Source organism: Aythya marila (assembly GCF_965140915.1).
Source record: "Aythya marila genome assembly, contig: HAP1_HAP1_SCAFFOLD_188, whole genome shotgun sequence".
In the NCBI taxonomy this organism is placed as follows: domain Eukaryota; kingdom Metazoa; phylum Chordata; class Aves; order Anseriformes; family Anatidae; genus Aythya; species Aythya marila.
The window spans coordinates 398,824-413,786 of NW_028136924.1; the positions used below are offsets into that span (position 1 = coordinate 398,824).

At 43.1% G+C, this 14,963-nt stretch overlaps 1 long non-coding RNA gene and 1 pseudogene across 2 annotated transcripts; both read left to right on the forward strand.

The window, feature by feature from the left end:
* The first annotated feature begins 5,417 nt into the window (after positions 1–5,417).
* On the forward strand, positions 5,418–8,753 carry LOC309891308 (zinc finger CCCH domain-containing protein 11A-like; annotated as a pseudogene). Its single transcript has 7 exons — positions 5,418–5,471; positions 5,672–5,791; positions 6,572–6,695; positions 7,126–7,328; positions 8,003–8,122; positions 8,628–8,712; positions 8,750–8,753. The product of its transcript is annotated as a zinc finger CCCH domain-containing protein 11A-like (transcript).
* A 999-nt stretch (positions 8,754–9,752) lies between these two features.
* On the forward strand, positions 9,753–11,192 carry LOC309891311. Its single transcript, XR_014319502.1, has 3 exons — positions 9,753–10,271; positions 10,475–10,540; positions 11,060–11,192. It is a non-coding gene; the product is annotated as an uncharacterized lncRNA (long non-coding RNA).
* The last annotated feature ends 3,771 nt before the right edge of the window (positions 11,193–14,963 follow it).

Genomic DNA, 14,963 nt, shown 5'->3' on the forward strand with positions numbered 1-14,963 from the left:
TGTTATTAACAGAGCTTTGTATACTGAGCTGGTGCTTGGTAGGAGAAAAAACATCAATCTTACCTGGGAAACCTGGACCCCCTCAGCTACATACTGCTATGAGGAAACTCAGATGTAAGAACACACTTAAATAACACCTCACCAGAGCTGTTGTGCTCCTGACCACCAAAGGCACCTTTTTCCAACACCGTCGTACTGGAAGTTGATGCAGCTGGTTCCATCCGTAACGTGTGACTGTACAGTGCTGTAAAAGAACTATTTTTTCACAGCTTTGGAGAAAGTGAAGCAGAGAAAACCACGCATAACCACTGATACCTGGACCCCAAACTGCCACAGGCTGACGGTGATGCCCACTGGATATCTCCTGATACCCTGCTGCCTTCTGACTGCTCCAGCAGAAGTCCTGTTTTAATTAGCCAGCAGGTCCCTCTGAGGGAGGGACTTTGCTAAAACTCCTGCCGTAGGAAGTATCCTACGGGAGCCAAGTTGCTAAACTGATGTGTGGTTTTCCCTTAACCCCCTCACCCCTGACTTTCCAGCTCCTGACAGCACTGCCAACGTGTGCAGTGTCACCGTGTGCCAACTAGGTGCCAGCTGCCATGGTTTATATATTGTAAAATTAGTGATTTGGGACTCGTGAGCACTGAGGAGAGGCTAGCAATTGCTTAAGAGCTTTCCTTGTGTCGCTCTGGGGCAGGGAGATGGGTGAAACATCTTAGGCTTGAAAGTGATTCCCTGCAGAGTGACGTGCTCAGATCTGCACAACAGATCTGTCGTTTTGGTCACCTTATTAGATCCCTGCTTGAGAGGTTGCTTGCAAGAATCGATTCGTCTTCACCTTGATGTGTCAAGCTAAAGAGAAATCTGTGCCGAAGCACTGTTTGATCAGACGAGTGCCTCAGTTCAGGATTGTTCTTTGACAGCTACAGAAACAGCAGGACGATCAGCGCCTTCAGGAACAGATGAATTTGATCTTGAGGCTGTCGTAAAACAGGTCCCTGAAGTCTGAAGACTCTTCAAATAGTTTGGGCCAGCAAGGAGCAGCTGTACGTGGCGGCTGCGGTAACTCGGGGCTCCGAGTCTCAGAGAGCGTGGTGAAAGGTGACCCCCAGCTGGCTGCTGGAGGAAGCTGAGGCAGCGTTCAGCTCTAACCTTTGCCTTCTTGGCTGGCATCTTTGCACTCCTGCTGTCAGTGGGTGTTGAGTGTCCTTCCCGGCAGCCTCAGAACGTGCCCTCAGATGTAGGCAGCATTTAGCAGCTAGAATTCCCTCAAATAGAAAGAGTACAAATGATGCGTTTTCTGCTTTTGCTTTGGAACTCTTAGCTTGAGGTTTTCCTGCAGGCCATGAGGTTTCTTGCAGCAGCAGGGATGAGTTGTGTTAGCAAGAGGCTGTTCTGTGCTTCGACTGTGGGAAGATGAATGGTTACGTGTGCACCGTTAAATATAACTTGACACCTAGCACACCGCACTTGCAGCCTGTGGGGTGCTTTAACAAGCAGGTAAATCAGCAGAGGCTGTTTTGCAGCCGGGGTGATGCTGGGTGATTAAAAAGCAGGGGCAGAACAAGGAGTTTCTAGTGTTTGTTCTTGCTTGTCATCTGACTCTCCACTTCCACTGTTCTTTAAAAAAAACAAAAACAAAACAAAAAAAAAAAAAACAAGCAAGGGGTAAGCATCTTAATATCTTTATTATAAATGGAAGGCACAAAAGAGGCCAGCAACAGAGACTGTCCAAGAGAAATGCTTTGTGCTTTATAAACAAACAAGGAAGTACCCTTAGGTGGGTGTGATAATCCTCCTCTAATGCGTTTTTGGGGTGCAAAAATAGATTTGTTCCTTTCTTGCTCTTCTCTGCAGGACAAAGGCAGAATAGGCACTGCAAAGTTAGACCAGGGAGGTCAGTTTGTTCCGTACTGAGAAAGACAAGCCTGTAAAACAAACTAGACAGATTTTCTTTGTACTATTCATCTTCCTTCAGCAAAGGCAAAGCTTATGACACTTGTTGGTGTGTATTTCCAGACCCCCAGCTACTGGCACTGTAGCGCATCTCTAATTCTTTGGTACAAAAGGTTCAAAATCTCTTAATGCAAAAATTTTACCAGCACCCTGGAGCAAAAAAAAAGAAATCTAAAACCCTTACCAACTTCTATTACAGACCTGCTGAGTGCACCAGAGTTACTCATTTTTATTCAGGCTTTCAGGGGCAACTTCAGTTGGTTTAGCGCTTGGATTGCTATGTTGGCAGATGTCAGTTTAAAAAAAAAAAAAGCTTTTGAGGTCCTTTTTAAAATGAGACTGCTTTTTTGGAATTTGGAATACTGCAAGGTATCGTTGGTTTTGCTTTCTTCCCATTCCTTAGACCAGATCCATTCAGATTCTGAACAGCGTTCCCGGTGTGTTCAGGAAAATGGAAGGCAACAAGCAAAATGATGAGCTCCTTGGGCAGTCAAAAGAGCTAAATCTGGAGAGTGTTTTGAGTCAAACTTCCATGCTAAGGAGCACCAGTAATTGTTAGAAGTAGCTGCAGAGGAACCTGCATGGCACTGGGTGTGTTTCTGAAGGTGCTAAAGGTCCGAAGTGACGATTCCTATCCATACTAAAGAAGAGAAGGAAACCTTGCACTTAACTACTGTTTTTATTCCCTTTGTCCAGCAGTCAAAAGCAGTAACTAAGATGAGAACCCAACTTTTCCTCTCTTTATTTTAGATTTGGGAAAATTCCCTGCCAAAACAATATTTCCTGGAAAATTCACTAGTGTTTGTGTGAGTAAAAGCTTCCAACCTTTTATTATTAATTTGTAAGAACTATTTCATCCACTTTTGTCCAGAAGAGTCAGAAATAATTTGCACAGAAATGTGCAGCGTTTTAACGAAAGGATTCAGAATCACTCTGAATTGAACTTTATCTGGTCTGGTTGCAGGTTTTGTGACATTTAGTGTCTTTAAAAAAAAAAAAATCAAAATTTCTGACTTCATATCAGAAAAAAAGAAAAAAAAATGCTTGTGGCGAAATAAAATCTGTTGCAGCTCTGCTCATCGAAAACTCATTGGCTGTTAAATTGGACCTAAGTCGTCTTCTCTAACCTTTCATGATCCTGCAGCAATGGCTGATGATGGATATATGGATTAGGGAACAGCACGTGATGGCAAACCTGTGGTATTTGCTACTGTACTGGGTCTGGCTGGAATGTTTACTTTCCCTGCAGCAGCCCATACAGTGCCGTACTCTGTACTTGTAGCTGGAACAGCAGTGTTATCACCCCAGTGTTGTGTGTACTGCTGAGCAGCAGTGGCACAGCATTGGGCCTTTCTCTAACCCTCCTAGGGGGTGGGCAAAAAGGTGAGGAGAGAAACATCACTAGGGCAGCTGACCTAAAGCAATCAAAGGGATATTCCATACCATGTGATGTCCCACTCAGCAATAAAAGGTGGAAACAGGAAGAAGAGGGGAGGGGTGGGCTCTCGTTGGGAAAACGTCGGTCCTCCTCTCGAACACCGGCTGCGTGCGTTGAGGCCTTGCTTCAAGGACGTGGTCAATCATGGCTCATTTGTGGGAAGTAGAGAGTAATTTCTTTCCTCTGCACTTCCATATAGCCTTCATTTATTTTGTTTGTTTGTTTTCCTCCCTTCTTTTTATTTTTCCTTTTCCCCTCCCCTTTCCCTTTTTATTTCCCCTTAGTTAAATTGTTTAGTTCATGGTAGTCTTTATTTAATTATTATAATTTTTTCCCTTTAATTAAATTATCCTTATCTCAACCCGTGAGTTGTTCTTTGCTTTACTTCTCCCCCTCCTCATCTAAAGGAGGGGGAGTGAGAGAGCGGTTGTGGGGTTTAGCTGCCCAGCACGGTAAAACCACCACAGCTACAGCGCAGAAAGAAAAACCAAATTGCTTCCAAAAAATCAAAGTAATTCAAAATCCTTGGTATCATGCAGCCGTGCCACTGGCAAAGTGAGCATTCCCCTGCCTCTCAAAGCTTGCTGTACCCTTGATCTGCTGTCTTGCTGCTGTTAATTGATTGCAACTCTACATGTCTGATCAGGGCTACGAGTTGTTCTCGATATGGAGATCATACAACATCTACTGTGCACGCTTGGGTGTATAGATATGTTTATCCTGTATGCATGTACATCCGTATGCATATTTGTGTGCTGGCCCCCAGATCCCTCATGTTACAAAGCATCGGCCTCGAAGGCATACTCATCAAAATCTTTTGCAGAGCCTCCATTTTTTTCTAGTTCCCTCAAAATGAGAGAATTTTTACGCGCTCTCTGTGTCGAAAAGGCAAAAATTCTGATTTTCAGTGTCGCTCTCGCTAACTTTCTCTCACTCCCTCCTCGTGTGTGTATAAACACAGATGTGTGTATGCGTATGCACATCTGTGGATTTAGATGCACTGGTATGTTTTTTGCTGTACAGGTAATAAAGACGGGGAAAGGTTTTTGTGTTTTCTTAATAGGTGAAGAAATCTTGAAGACCAGAGATTGGAACATGCTGAATTTTAAATTAAAAAAAAAAAAAGAAAAAAAAAGTTAAATTGTCCGGCTGTGGAAGATGGAGCCTCATTTTTGCAGCCACTTTGAATCACGAGTTCATCTCTAAATGCGCTGTTTTTTTTTTTGTTTTTGTTTTGTTTTGGTTTTTGTTTTTTATTTTTTTGAAGAGCTAACTAACCGTGGCTGCATCCAGTCTGAGAGAGCATTCAAATGGACTTGCTTCCTCTCTTAGTTATAAGCTGTTTAAAAGCGCATCCTATGTTTGAATTGTGGATGAGAGGTTCCCTTGGCAAAGTGAGGAGGAAAATTCTTCCTACCCCTTTATTATTAATTCACGGATTCAGTCTTGGTTCGGCCTACAGGAGCAGTTAACTGGAAGCCTTTGAAGATCGATAACTTTGCTGAGGTTGTCCAGGTAGGTGAAATCGAAGACCCACAGGGCCTGGAACGTGCTGTTTAATGCGTCCTAACTGTGTTCTAGAGAAGTTATTTGTAGCCATAGTTGATTATTGACTTGCATGTATCATCAGGTGGTTTTTTAAGGAGTGACTCCGTTTTCAGGCTTCCAGATGTGCTCCAGGTCATATTATTGAGGATGTGGAAGAGAACGCTTGCTGACAAAGCTCCTGGCAGCTTTACAGAACTTTAATATTTAGTTAGTTCATGTAACAGCTGATTTCAAGGCTTTGCTCTCTTTGAGAGACTGATAACTTGATTTGATTAACTGAAGAAAGCTGGAAAAATGTTTGTTCCTCATTATTTTTCACTTGTTACTTTCTTTCGGGTTACTTTTAAAAAGAAGATTTCACTGATCACAAGCCAGTAGAAGACTTTCAGCCCAAGCAAGGGTGAAGACAGCTCTCTCCAAGAGCAGAGGAAGTCCCTGTGGAGAGAACCCGAGCTTGTTAGCAGAACTCGTCGGCATGTCTAAACAAGGAGACGATTGCTACTTCTATTTCTATTCTACCTGTAGCAAGGTATGGCTGGCTTTCCTTTGCTTTGCTTTTTTTCCCCCTTTTTTTCAGGAAGGAGTAGATTAGGAGGAGGAAGCACACTGGTCTTTGGTTAACTTGAGAACCAGATAGATTGTGAATTCAGTTGTAGCACCATTAGGCAGCAGCATGGCCATTTTTGAGGCTGTACTCTATTTTCCTTGTTGGTTTCCTTTTGGTTCCAGGGAGACAAATGTGCCTACCGCCACTGCGAAGCTGCTCTGGGCAATGAGACGGTCTGCAAGCTGTGGCAGGAGGGTCGTTGTTTCAGGAATGTCTGCCGATTCAGACACATGGAAATTGACGTGAGTGCCTAACAATGTGTTCTCAAAATAAATCCACAAAAGCATTTTTCAGTGCCGTAGGTGTACTGATTGTGCTTTTGCAGGATAGATTTGTTTGCTTCAAAATCATACTGGTTTCTGTTACCAAGAGAGGGGGTGGGAGGAAGCAGAGGGAAATAAAATCAATGCCTTAGGTATGTCTTAGCAAGATATTTGTTTATTTTTTTTTTATTAGATGCTGACAGTTTTCTCAAGAGATGCAGAATAGCTGTTAAATAGACTGCTAAAACGTGCTGGAGCAGGGGGGTAATAAACAGGCTGTTCTATCCTCATGGGAGCAGGCTTGATAATGAACTATCAGGTGTCTTCTGACCCACAGTCCTTCAGATAACGCTGTTGTAGCTGCCTGGGGTAGGAAGTGGGGAAAGTTAAAGGTGCAGCAGAACTAAGTCTCCAAGAAGTAGTTCTAGACAGGGTTAACCTAGGCAATTTCAGATGTTCTTTTTCCCTCTGAATAATCCTAGTATAATCCTAGGTGTATTAGTTTAAGCCACCCTCAAGTGATGTCTGAGAGTGCCTGTCTTCTCAAACTGAGTGATGACCAAACTAAATGTGCATAGTGGTTACAGCTTATGCAAACTTTGTGAATATGCCCAGAAATACTACACTTAACTGAGAAACTGACCTTTGGAATGCTGTTTCAGCACTGTGTTGTGACAGCTGTCACGATCTGGAGCTGTGCATCTCTTTGCAAGCCTCAGGTGCATGTTATCACGAGCTTTTCTTTCTTTCTGCCTTCAGAAAAAGCGCAGTGAGATTCCTTGCTACTGGGAGAACCAGCCGGGAGGCTGTCAGAAAGCCAACTGTGCTTTTCATCATGCAAAGGGACGTTACATCGATGGACAATTCTTACCACCAAGCAAGAGTGAGTTTAGGTCCTTTTTCTTTAAGCGCTGAAGAATTAATTTTGAGTATTACTTAGTGGGTGCCAATCCTGTAGGGGGCGTCAGGTAACTGTTCATTTGTGAGGGCAGGAAAAGGTCTGCAGTCATAGGTGTACTGCACCGAGTGTACTGCTGGTGTTTGTTTTCTGCTTTCGTGCTCAGCTTCTCTTTGCTTTGTGTGATGTTTGCCTTGCAGTTTGCTTCCTGTTGTTTCCTCTTTTGCTGGGTGGTAGGGAGATGTGTTGTTGTTGGAAGGGAAATCATTGTTCACGGTGTAAGCAGTGATGGGATGGGCAAAAGGAGATGCTGAATTCGTTGTCTGTGCGGGTTATCTGCCTTTGCTACCATCTCTTTGCATTGTGGTCAAAGTTTTAAACTGCCATATTACCGATGATCCTCCTCTTCCTCTAGCTACACTGCCAAGTCCGCCTGAGTGCGCGGACGATGATCTGAAAGTGGCTCAGATGTCACTGCAGCAAAACAAACTTTCTGTCCAGTCAAATCCCTCTCCACAGCTAAGGGGGTGACGAAAGTGGAAAACTCTGAAAATGTCCCAAGCCCTACACACCCTCCAGTTGTAATCAATGCTGCAGATGATGATGAAGATGATGATGGTGAGCATGTTTTGGTTCTTGAAGGAATTTGTGCTGTAAATGAATGTGTAAATCTTTGTTTCTTGAAGGAATTTGTGCTGTAAATGAATGTGTTAAATCTTTGGTTCTTGAAGGAATTTGTGCTGTAAATGAATGTGTTAAATCTTTGGTTCTTGGAAGGAATCTGTGCTGTAAATGAATGTGTTAAATCTTTGGTTCTTGGAAGGAATCTGTGCTGTAAATGAGTGTATAAATCACAGATGACCTGAGGTCTGACTAGCGATAGGGCAGGCAGTCTGGCCAGGTCACTGGTGGCTTTGTCTGGCAGTCAGTGGACAGAAGCTGAAACGTTGGAGGAAAGCTTAGAACCACTCCTGGCTTTAGCTGGTCTTTTGTGTAAAATTCTATGTGAAACTAGGAAGGAAATTTCTTTTTTCTGTCTGAAGAGCAATGTGTTGTGTAGTAGTTAAAGCTGCAGAGAGAATCTAGAGTCCTAGATGTTTTGTCCTAGTGTATTCTACTTAGGAGTTCATCAGGTCAGTGTAGCTGTTTAAAAACAAACAAACAAACAAACAAAAAAAACAAAACAGCAACAAAGTTTTTTATATGAACCATGGGCTGAAGTGTCACTGCATGAGCTACGTAATCACGACCAACCTGGTCTATGCATAACTGAATCGATTTTTCCCCTTCAGACCAACTTTCTGAGGAAGGAGAAGAAACTAAAACTCCCGTCCAGCATCCAGCTGCGGAAGGCAAAAATGGATTACGGGTGATTTCCACTCGGAAAGGCAGTTCTATTACTACTAAACAAGGTATGCCAGCACCTTAGTAGGATAAATCAGAAGAACTTGACAGTTAAGTCAAAAGCAGCGTGGTGTAAAAACACAACAAAATGTAGGGGTGCTGAATGGAGTCGGTTATTTCCATGATCTCATTTCTGCCATTAATACCATCATGTGCCCATTGGGTCAGAAAGGTGAACTCCTTTTCTTTACTTTTGGAGAACAAAACAGGGCCACAGCATGGAGTTTAAATGGCTGCACGTGCAGCCTTGCAACCACTGCTGATAAGCCATATCTAACGATAGAGGGATCTAATATTGTGTAAATGGATTAAAATTAAAACTACATTTTGAACCCTGAAGGATGAAAGGAGGGGCAAAATGCCATTGGTTCTATGGCTCTTTCACTTGTGAGGAGTGTTGACAGGCTTTATTCGAAATACTTCAGAAAGTTCCTGAGCGCTAAGAAGCCTGAGGACCTGTGGTCCTCAGTGAGTGCCTCTAAGCCTGTCTCATGAACTGTTTCCTGTTTTCAGAGGGCAATCTGAATTTTGGAATAAAAACACTTGAGGAAATCAAATGGCAGAAGATGAAGGAAAAAAATAAGAGACACGGTGGTGAGTTAATATTGCCTACTTTCTTATCCTGTTCACGGCAGGTGATGGTGACTGGGAGCTGCTTGAGGGACAGACTTCCATTTTTAGCTGGGGGCATAAAGCAACCTGATTCTCAGCCAGCTGGTATTCTAAATGGGAGTTCAAAGGGCAACCAGAGGCAAATTAGTCACCTCTCTTCTTTACATGCTCTGCTTGCTGTATTTTTGACAGTAACAAATCATTTAAAGTTTTTTGTTCTTTGTGATAGTTTTTTATGTTGGGTAAACTTCCTTACGTTTTGGTTGCTCTGAACAGAAGGTTCTTCAAGATCTTCTCTTCGTCCCGTTGATTCTATGATTTTTCCTGCTCCAGAAGAGGAAAATGTCCGGACAGTGGTGAGAACTGTGACAGTGTCTTCCAAGAAAGGTAATAATGAATGCTTTTGTTTTGATTTCATTACTCCTAAACTGGAGGGTTAAGCAATAATTAAAACAATTCACCCATGTTAGCCTTCTGGTGCTGCCTTCTGTTCAAAACGTGCTTTTATGCTTAAAGTCCCTGGTTGTACTGGAAAGATTTGGTGCTCAGGTTAAGTGCAGTGGCAGGAGAAAAAAAAAAGTGTCAGTATGCCAATAGGGGGGTAACTGAAAAACAGAAGAGTAACGAGAAGAGCGAGCTGTAGAAGCCAGTGCTATATAAGAAGCAATTTCTGAAGCATTAAAGAGGCGTACAGTGGCAGGTGTGGACACAGTATGACAGGTGTTTGTGTATAAATTGTTTAGAGCTGTGCAAATGCCTTTTAAAGGGAAAAAAGTGTGGAAGTACTTTTACTCGTAGACATTCACCTTAGAAAGGAATATTGCTCAGCATTTGCACCTAAGAATATTCTGCTTGCTTATGCAGCTTTGTTCTGCACAAAGTATAGGTGTCAAGCAGACTCAGATTCACTCTCTACTATCTCAGCTGGAATTTGAAGCAAGCACTGAGACTATTAATATTTTTTTTCCATGTTAATTATAGTTAAAATATGAGTTTGTGTGGTTTAGCTGTCAAAACAGTGTCTGAGTAGGGTTTTTTGGACATGGGCTAACAGGATAATATTTCTGTTGGCTACTGGTTTCTGTGAAATAGAAAAAAAAATTCCCTTTTGTTTTAGGGGAGGAACCTGTGGTTCGAGTAGATCTTGCTGATAGACAAGGAAAACGGAAAGCCTCCGCAGGTGAGAACTTTTTACGAGCTGTTACGTAGGTGCTGCCTTCTATATATGACTGCATTAAAGAGTATTTGTGATGTATGAAAGGAAAATACATTGCAGTGGAGATCTGTGTTGACGGCAGAAATGGAAAAAAAAAAAAATAAATCATTTAGCAGCTGAAAGGCAATTCTATGAAAATATGCTTGAAAAAGAGAAGCTTATTGTTGACTGTTCTCAAACCTTCCTGCAAAGAAAAGTTCTTACAATATTCCTTGTTTTGTCTGAAGATGATGTAGGCAGCCTTCCAGTGAAGCGCAGCCTTGCTGAAAGGCTGGGGAAGAAGGTAGAGGCTCTGGGAAATGCTGACAAAGCACCCAAGAGAGAGACAGGTACTAAACGGGCATCTGGATTGGATTCCTGGGTTTCGTTTTTAGTCTTTCTGTTTGTCCTTTTCCAGTGATGTTTCTTTTTGCATGTTGGCTGAGGTCGTAATCACTGGGATTCAAAGTTACCTTTCCTGTCTTGTTTTGAAATGTGAACCTGAAGTTGACATTATGCAGCCTCCCTAATTCGTTCTTTTTCTGTTTTGCAGTTCGAGTTCCCAAGTCTCTGAAGGACAGGCTGGGATTACCTCCTAAACAGACCAGTACTGAGAGAGGTAACAGCTAGATCTTAAATATGCTTTCTCCTCCTTCCTTTCCACAAACTTGGACTGCTTTCATACATCCCTACAAACTAATTTAAACGAAAACAAAGAACTGACGCCTCTTGGTTGAGTGCTGAAGCTCTTCTGACAGCCACTATCAGAACTCTGGCTCTAGGTGTGTGTTTATTTTCTACTTGTGCCTTGTCGAGGTTTTTAGCTGCTTCTGTGAACCGTTACGTACAATTAGAATAGAACCACTGCCAGGAGCAGGAATTTGAAATGCAGTCTGAAAAAGTAATAAAGTAAAGCAGCATTTCTGTGTAGCAGTTCTCTCTGGATAGGGCTGGTCTTCAAAATACAAGTGGCTCAGAGGAGGAGGAGAATGTTGTTCTAAGGATATTGTTCTAAGATGCATTATTGGGAACGCTCAAGATGAGTTTTCCTTAGTGCTCTGACAAATTTTGGAGACTTAAAATATTGCTGGACTCTCTTTAAATGTTGGTGCTTCTCCTCATTTCTTGATGATGACAGGGAAGGCTGCTAAGCCGATGGGAGAGATCCATGTGAAAACACTGGAGGAAATCCGTCGTGAGAAAGCTCTTCAGAGACGCGAACCTCAAGCCAAAGCCGAGGCTGAAGGGCACGGTAAAACTGAAGATTCCAGCGCAGGGGCAAGAGCTGCTCGTGCAGGTCGCATGCAAACTTTCTCTGAAGCCTTGTCTGAAAAAAAGAATAATCGCTTGGTAGAAGAGAAGAAAAAAGCAGGAGAATGCCATAGCAAGAGCAAAATTCAGGGTGAGTCCAAGAAGCAGCTCGCTCTGTCCGGGCCCAGCAAAGGGCAGGCGAAGGAGCCGGCAGGAAAAGTCAAGCCAGAAGGAGAAGTGCGTGTTAAAACCTTGGAAGAAATAAAGCGTGAGAAAGCTCTGCGGATGCAGCAGAGTGAAGGAGATGTGCCAGCTCCCTCGGCACAACCCGGACCTGCCCCAGCAGAGCAGAAATCTTTATGGAGCACAAAACTAACAGGTAATAAGATGCTTTAATGCCTGCCCCAGTGAGGTGCTTCCCATATTGAGCAAGTTCAGTTTGCTCAGGATCTGCTTCATGGATAAATGCTGAATGGCTTGCACATTGTAGCCTTTCTCTCTCTCTCTCATGGGACACAAGGAAATAAATGCACAAAGGAAACAAGTACCCAGCTTTCTTTATTTCTGCCGTTGACAACACTTTTTTTTGTCTTTTTTTAAAGCACCTGAAAAAGAAGAAAAGAAGGCAGTGGAATTGAACCGGCCTTTTCCTAAACTTTCCTCTGGACCTGATGTACAGGTGAGTCCTCTGTGAAGACACACATACATTCGTACAATTTCTGATAATTCTGACAAGTTTTGTTACTCACCGTGTGCCACCCTCTTGAGTGTATTCTTACCCTTCAGCAGCTGGTAGGAGCTGCAGTGCAGTCTAAATCCTATCGCCAGCAGCATTTCCAGACAACTGTGTAATCCTCAAACTTGGAATCAGTCTGTTTATACCACAGCAAGAAAGAAACCCTGTTAGCACCAGCTGAAATCTACACAGTTAACGTGGAGGGAATTCTTTTTGTTCTTACTGACTTGATCTGTCAGACATGAAGGATTTAATACAGAAGGCCAGAGTTCTGTGTTCAAGGAAATCAATCTGTCAGTGGATACTGTATAGGGGAACTTGTATGACTTTCTGCTGCTTAAAAAGAATGTGATAAATAGATGTACAGCAGAACACCCTAGCTGTTTAAAGAAGCTTGCCATAGTGGATATTGCAGATATGTGAGACTGCGTCCATAGTAAAGCATGGCTCTTGTTACAGGCAGAATTTTATGGGAAAACAAACAAACAAACAAACAAACAAAAAAACCAACAGTAACCTGAACGAGATTAATATGCTGTTCCACATCAAGACCATTTTGGAGGGATTGCTGATCAGATTTTCTTAACGAAATCTCCACGGATTTTATTTATTTTTTTTGTCCTATTCATGCACTACTTTTCTTTCCTTCTAGCCCACTCAGCAGAGTGGAACTCGTAAATGTCCAGAGAAGAGCTTTGAAGAGAGACGGTGGGAGAAGTGGCAACAGAGAGAACAACAAGAGAAGCTTCGGCAGGAGGAAGCTGCTGTCAAATCTACTGCTGGCTTCTTTAATACTGAACCAGCAGGGAAAGTGGCAGCTCAATTTCAGGGCCAGGAAGCTAAAAGTAAGTGTTGAAGGTTAAGAGTTACTTAGGTTGTCTTCTGAAATACAGACAGAAGATGACAATTCTCATGCTGTAACTCTGGCTGGGTGCATTTTGCCACGCAGTGCTACGAAGCGAAGGGTGTACTTTCTTTTTCTTAGTTTGCTTCTTTTCCTGCCAGCCAGATGTTAGGTAAGGAACGGGAGACTAGAAAATGACACTACAAATGTGGACTTTGTAGAACAACTTAACTGTGGGACATCACTGCAAGGGAGAGGAAGCTGGTAGAAGAGTTGCATACACTCTTGTCCTACTATAACTGCTGCTTTTTCCTTTCCTAGCGGGAGCGGGACTTTAAATATAAAAGCTGTCTATATTTGTGAACCTAGCTTGCACTTAGGATTGCTATGTGTCTGAGGTTTCCCTTGTCCTGGATTATTATTTACTGTAGCTCTTCGGTTTCTTTGTTCCTTTGTATGGCTTGTTGGTAGACAGAGTTTACTATGTGGAAAAGATTCCTGAGAATCCAGGCAATGGCGGTGTAATTGTGCTGGCCAAATGCATTTAAGTGTGTAGAAGGACTGTGGAAATGATTAAGAGAACCTGGATTTTTCCTGAGGCAGAGCAAGACTGTATCAGTTCTCTCTTCCTTTTACTCTAGCCAACTTTATGACATCTGCGAAGCCTTCGCGTGGGAAAGTCACTTTCCCCAAGAAGAAGGCACTGAAACGTAAGGCACCTGGGAGTTACCCGTCTGCCATAGCAGCTGTGGAACTACAGACTGCCTTTGATGCTGACATGATGGGACCTCCAGCCAGAAAAGCAGCCATGGTAAGGCCAGGGGCTAATGCAGCGATGGATCCCTTGTTAAATTTCTACCCTCCTCTATTTGAAAAGGTGGAAAACTCAAACGTTCTGCAGGCCTTCTGTTTCCTTAGAAATCCAGTAGCTGTCTCCAGGATGCTTGTAGAACCCTTCTGTATTTATGAGATGAATGGCACTCTTTAACCGGTACTCTGATGCTGTGATTTCTCTGGTGTGGGGGATTTTGTCCATTAATGCCATGTTCTTAAAAGACACCAGATCGTGAGTAACCTCCAGGTGAATGTGAACTTTCTTCAGGAGCACCTTGGTTTTGTATTTTGGCCACGGCTCCGCAATGCCAGAGGAGAAGCAGTGTGGAGGAAAAAGCTATTAAGGAATCTTTTACCCATGTGTCATAAATACTGTTTTGCTGCTTTCTAGGGTGTTTCAGACGTGCCGGAGCACGTCCCAGCCATCAGACTTGAAGAAAATCCCCAAAACAGGTGACAACCCCAACTTGTTCTTTTTCTTAATCAGTGTATATCCCCAGGGAAACAAGTTCTGTCACATGTGGGAAAAAATGAGGGTTCTGAGATAATTGAAGCCAAAATCCATCAAAGGAATAAGTCACCTGAAACCACTTTCTAGCAGCTAGCAGGATTGCTTAATTAGGCTTTCTTGAAATGCTGCAAGTCAGCACAGCTTTCCGGTGACTTCTTGGGTTGTCTGAATACCTGAACGAGGATGAGGTGAAGTTCTACTTCCTCGTGAGGTGATAGATGATGAGTAGTGTCCTCTGCCTTTTGGTCCTCAAGAATGCCACCTCAACTCCAGGTGCCCTGGCTTCACAGATAAACCCCCAGACTGAAAAATGTACCTGGTAACACATCGGGCTCTAAATGTAGCCCTGGGTTGATTGATAACAATCCCTGTGTAAGATTGAAGCATAGGAGGGCTTGCCTACAGTTTTAAGAGCCGGTTTGCAGGAAAAGGATCTCCCGTTAAGAAATGGCATATCCTGATTGTTCTTTCTTGCTCTCCCAAGACCTGAAGTGCGTCTTGGAAGCCCGGAACGATTTGAGGAGCAGATGGAGATGGATCTCGAGACCTCGACCTCAGCTTCTTCCCAGCCAGAAGAGGCACGGACACGCTGGCTGAGTTCCACAGGGAACGTGCCCTTATCTGCGGATGAAGATTTTGAGAAGCTACTTTGGGAAATCTCAGGAGGCAGACTGGAAGCCGAAATCGACTTAGACCCAGGGAAGGACGAGGATGACCTCCTCCTTGAACTCTCCGAGATGATTGACAGTTGAACTGCGTAGTCCTAGGGTATAATTAAAAAAAAAAATAAAAATTAAAACTATTCTTCTTGTTGGATACCCCGAGGTGATCCTTTTTCTAACTGAGGCTTTGCAATGAGACTTAAA